The 5920-nt window shown below is 41.9% G+C and overlaps 1 long non-coding RNA gene across 1 annotated transcript; it reads right to left on the reverse strand.

Annotated features, from left to right (window-relative positions):
• Positions 1-407: 407 nt before the first annotated feature.
• Positions 408-2095, reverse strand: LOC126989858 (uncharacterized). Its single transcript, XR_007743807.1, has 4 exons — positions 1971-2095; positions 1010-1837; positions 761-853; positions 408-491 (listed from the first exon to the last, which is right to left on the reverse strand). It is a non-coding gene; the product is annotated as an uncharacterized LOC126989858 (long non-coding RNA).
• Between the last annotated feature and the right edge of the window lie 3825 nt (positions 2096-5920).

Genomic DNA, 5920 nt, shown 5'->3' on the forward strand with positions numbered 1-5920 from the left:
TTGACTCGGGCTGACGCAGTCGGTGTAAACGGAGTGGCGTCAATATGAATCGCCTCAAATGACTTGACGTGGCTCAACTCGACGTGACTCGCTTGGTTTAAACGCAGCCTTAAGGTGTACTAACAGTGCCAATAACGTCAAGGCGGGGATGGGTTGAGATACCCATCTAGGAGTACCTATGCTTGCTACCCTTTCCCCAATAACCGGTAGCTAGCTTTGTTGTGGCAATCTCGTAACCTCACATTAACCTCAATGGTTACGATACAAATGCTCTTCATACTACTTCTAAACTGAAAATCATCACCTAAAGTAGTATGACATAAACATATAATTATATTACAGTATTAAACTGTTTTGCATGCTGTACAATTTATAATATCTGTGCATGATGATCTCATATAACTTACTTGGTGCAACAGGCTCAGAGATCTCTAGTTGTTCAGTAGGATGATGGTGTTCTCTTGAAGCACGTTCCGCAGCTTCTGAGGTCACTGTAAGATAAAATGTGTCATGCTCTTACAATGAGCTAAAGCTACTGTATGCTACTGATTTGATGAGATATTATGTATTAAAAGTGTTTGGATCTTCAATATTTTATGAAAGAGTATTATTCTAATCATTCTTTGTTGCATTATCTTGAGACTTGAAAAATTTTACCCTATTCTGTGATGAACATTGATAAAATACCTGTATTTAAATCAATAATTTAAATACAAACACTAAAAGTAGAAAATGAATACTCAAAGCCAATTCCAAATACCATTAGCAACATCTGTGTTACCACGTGTGTCAGCAGGTGGCACAGTAGTCATTCTCCCATCACCTTCAGTATCAGATACGTCCTTTAGGTCACCTGATAAAGAATAATGTTATTCAGAGTTAGAGTTGACCTACAGTTTTATTAGGTTATTACACGCCATTGTTACCATAATATTAGACTATGATTTACCTAGATACACGTATGAATACACAACATTCCTGTAACACAGTTACATATAAAATTACATACCAAAACTCCCATCATCTTTGTCATATGTGATGTTTATGCCCACATCAGATGGTGTCACATACTCGATAGTGGTGTTATTGGTTGTTCTTGATGCTGTATATCAGAAATGGAAATTGATAAATCACATTATACATGAACAAAACAGTAATCTACTGTACAGTACAGAAAAAGTAAAACTGCATTGTAGCTCCACGCCTCTATTGTTACGACTACACTAACGAGAACTTCATAGAACACATTTCATTTATAGATTTATACATATCTATAGCACTGTCGCCTTGCTTCCTCGGGGAGCGTCCCCCATACACTTTTCCTGGCACACTAAGCAAACTTATTTCTCTATAGTTGTTACACTCATTCTTACTCCCTTTACCCTTGTGCAAAGGCACGATAATTGCCCTTCTCCACTTATCTGGAGCTTTCCTCTGTTTCCACGCAAGAACGCATATCAAAAACATCCATTTTACTACTGTGTCTACATATCATAAACGTAAAAAGATTAAGGTTACTGGGGATCCATGGGGGCAGATACCGTTAGCCAGGTTAGGTTAGGTTAGACTAAGGAAAAGGGAGGTTTAATTAAGTCCATTTTAAGGGTATTCTGCTTTCATAACATGATTCTATAGACAAAATCAACGTTTTCTGTGAAGCTTTCGTTGATTTATTAATGAAAATAGAGGCACAGAGCTGCAATACAGTTTCTCCCATATCAAATAGGTACTGTAATGGTTTCATTATCACTGAACAATTGCAGCTTATATAATACTATACCTGAAGATGATCTGGCAGGGGTGTCATCTGGAGTAGTACCATCTGAAGTTCCGGTCTCTGAAATATAATGAAGTAAATGTGAAATGATGTACATGAATATCATATATGTTTCTATTACACATGAAAATTCATGCACATATAAGTTTATTAGAGTAATACTTCATAATGTAGTAATTAAATATATACATACCACCAAGATTTTGGTCTGGACATGCAAATTTGCAGAGTTTGTTTGAATTTCCAGACATGTAGTTTGTCGGTGAGAAGTGGTGGCTATACACACGAAAGCTTCTGTTTAACTGGTCACAGGTTTTTCCTTTCAAGTGTGGGATGTCGATAATGTTGACCCATCTCTGGCATCTAAAAATACATAGATAATGTAACTAACATCAGTTCAGTCTATAATGCTGACTGTTACTTTCACATGAAGTTGTCCAGGTTGGTTAGGTATGGGTATTTAGTTGTAACACTCATATCAAGTTCAAGTTAAATATTCCCCCGAGGGCCACTCTCAGGAAGCATAATGCGTTGTGGTTGTGCGAGGATTGAAGAGTTGGGGGCAAGGCAAAGATTAGGTAAATGATGAATGGTGATCCTAGCTTAAAATTATAGAGAGGGGGTCTATTTTAACGATGTGAGATGGGATTTGATTCCACTCTTGGATGCTGTGGAAATCGTGTCAGAGTGTGTCAGTGATTGCCTGATATGTGTGGTATTCTAGGTTGTAGCTACTTTAAGTTGATTTTATATTTGTGGGGTGTAAGTAGGTTTCTTTGATTATGTTGACTGAACTGTTTGGTGATTTTGGTTGCCTGTGCATATATATTTGTCTTTTTGCCACAAGTGGGTCTAATTTAATGTCCTGTTTCAGCAAGATGTAGGATGTTTGTAATCATGTCTGATTCATCTAGCTGCTTTATTCTGTATAGCCTCTAGTTCAGTAATATTATTGTGAGTGTGTTGATCCCAGACAGTTTTGTAATATTCTAAGTGTGGCAGAACTACTGTCTATTTTCAAAAGGAGAGTTGGAAAAACGGCAAAATTTTCCATATTTTAGTTCGGTGTAAGTTTTTTTTCTTGTAGAAAACTATAGAAACCGAAGAAAAAAAATGCAACAAGAAAAATCTATCTCGAAGCAAACACTTATCAGACAAAAAAAAAAAAATAAATAAATAAATAAATAAATAACACACAGGGGTATTTTCAAAATATGACCATAAGAACATAATAAAATAAGAAAGCTACTTGAGGCTGTTTAACCTACACATGATAGTTCCTGTACATCACCTACACGTACTATACTAATTCCACCATTCCTTCTCGTCCATAAATTTATCTAGTCTTCTTTTGAAACTCTATCAACTCTGCACTAACGATCTGACTACTAAGTCTGTTCCAGTCATCATCCACCATATATGAAAACCAATTTCTTTCTATTTCCTTGTTGATTCTACATTTCCCCAGCTTAAACCCGTCATTTCTCGTCCTGACCTGACTACTACCTAACCACAAGATTTTTCCCTAAATCGAATTTATTATACCCTTTGAAAAAATGAACACCTAAATATGATTTCCTCTTACACTCCTAATACATTATATGATGAGTCTAGCAACATTATACGATGAATCAACATTATAGCATAAATATAGCACCTTTATACCCTGAATATAGCAACATTATATGATGAATATAGCAACATTATATGATGAATACAGCAACATTATACCCTGAATATAGCAACATCATACCATGAATGTACCAACATTATAGATTTTTGGTTAGTTTAGTAAAGTTCTTCACGTCTTTATCTTTGCCGCAGGTTTTTACACAGGTTCCCATACTTGTTGGGGGAGATTAACTCATTAACTATTGATTTGTGGCGGTAGTTTCATACAAGGCTTTCTTCACACATAACATGCACAAAATACTCGCTCTAGTAAAGTACAAAATGCCAATATAAGAAAATATCTGGACGTAAGGTGAGGTTAGCCTGGACCATGTGCCAACACTATTACTGTGGCACTAGAAGGGTACAAATATATTATTTACTCTAGTTTCACCAACCTAATTTCATCTAACTAAGCCTATCTAGATATGTAAATGCACTCAAGTATGGTGTTAGGTCACATAGTGATACTCTGTCCTATCACTACTATGAGGTCGGTCATGATATGCCAAGGCACCTCAACATCAGTAGTACACAGATTGACCAAATCTATACCATGAAATATGTCAGAATCAAAGATCTGGAGCATGGCATTTAAAAATATGATACCATTTGTTTCTGATAAATGTTTGCTTCTCGTAACTACATTTCTAACGGTTTATACGATAATACACAATGCTTACCTTTTTTCATCCTTCGGGAATACGTGAAAAATAAGATTGGCATCCTTTTCCTTTCGTCTGCCACAGAGAGAACACGGATGGGACATCCCCGACATTGTTGTTGTTGTTTCGGGCGGCGGCGATCTAGTCGCTCACCTGAGCCCTGCTGGTGTCGTCCTGTGAGGGCTTCACAGGCGCGTCAGCTGCCCCGTCTTCCTGAGGAAGGCGCAGGTGAAGCGGATGACAGCCTCCTGCCGCGAGGGGTAGACTCCTGGCGCCGCCAGCAGCGTGGGCAGGTCAAAGGTGGGCATGTCCAGGGAGCGGAGTTGGTGTCGGAGCAGCACTCGCTGGGAGTGGTGGCGTAGGCAGTGCAGCAGGAAGTGCTCAATGGTGTCCTCAACGGTCCTGCACCAGGGGCAGGGAGGGTCGGGGCCAGGCACAGGCGGTGGAGGTAAGCGCTGAGGCGTGTGGCTCAGGTGGAGGCGTGTCAGGTACTCCACGTGTCAAAGGTAAACAAATATACTTGGGGTCTTGGTCTTGGTCCTGGGTGTCGATACTACATCAGTGCCATCTAGCGAGCCGACGCCAGGATGCTCACAGAGTTTCGTTCACCTTTCCCATCTTTCTTCTATAGTCTTTGATGTCGACAAAACCATCTGGGCATTGTGGGTAAAACAAATGCGCATCGGTGACGTCACGCCTAGCCCAGCAGAGTGCCGCGCGGCGTGCCGGAGTGAGGAAGTGTACGTGTGGCGTGCGTGTTGAGGTTCCCGGCGGGTGTGTCGCGCGTGTCGTGTGGCTGGCGTATATAGTATGCTGGCGGCGGCGGGCTGAGGCGACCCTACGCGAGGATCAAGGTGAGGAACGGTGTGGTGTGGTTCTTGCAGGGCATCATACGCGGCGTATAGGCTAGGCCAGAAGTGAGGCAGGGGAGACTGGTGGGTGGGATGGAGTGAGTGCCCTGCCGCCTGAAGCCTTGCCCTGCCCGGTTTCCTCCTTCCCGTGTGGCCATTGGTGATTATTACAGAGGTTTTAGGCTTTTTCATGTTTATATCCTTCTGGGGAGTAAACTCAGGGTTTCCTTGAAGACAAATAAGTAGTAACACTTGGAGGAGGTTGTTCCGTGCTGCGATTGGCTGCCGGGCGTGACGTCATCGATGCCTGGCCGGTGATGTTGACGCCGCGGCGGTGATCCGGAGTGTTTGTGAGTTGCGTTTCCTCCCGCCCTGACGAGAGGGACTAGGCGGCGGGCGTGTATGTAGCGTGTGCGGGGCTTGAGCCTGACACACTGATGAGGGTGTGAAGGGGCGGGGAGCGTGGGCGTGAGGGAGTGATGTTCAGAGTCATCGCACCTCAGGCTGCTGGGAGGAGAGAGGAGGGAGGGAGGGAGAGGAGTGTCATATGGGAGTAAGACAAGCCGAAGCAAGTCTCGATGATGTATTAGAGAAACTGCATTCAGTGGTGTTCATTCTCGATAATGTGTTGATTTGACGTATGCATATGGTTGATTTTGATGAATGTATGGTTGTTTTAGCTTTGAACTATTACGTGTTTGTCATTCTTGCCGCGTCCATAAGGCTTCCGGCAATGTCGTAACGAGCGAAGTATCCTGAGCTCATCAAGGCTCCCTGCTAATGTTCCGAGCAAAGTGTCGCTCCGTGCGTGCCTGAGTGAACCTGCCCGGCGCGTCGTCTCTCATTTCGTTTCATTAACCAAATCTGGTGAAACTTTGTACTTCACCCGACGCAATCTTTTTTCCCTTTTTTGTTTGAGTATTTTTTCTATATTTACAGTAACCCCCCCCGCCCCT

The sequence above is a fragment of the Eriocheir sinensis genome, unplaced genomic scaffold, assembly GCF_024679095.1.
Source record: "Eriocheir sinensis breed Jianghai 21 unplaced genomic scaffold, ASM2467909v1 Scaffold1344, whole genome shotgun sequence".
NCBI classification, from domain to species: Eukaryota; Metazoa; Arthropoda; class Malacostraca; order Decapoda; family Varunidae; genus Eriocheir; species Eriocheir sinensis.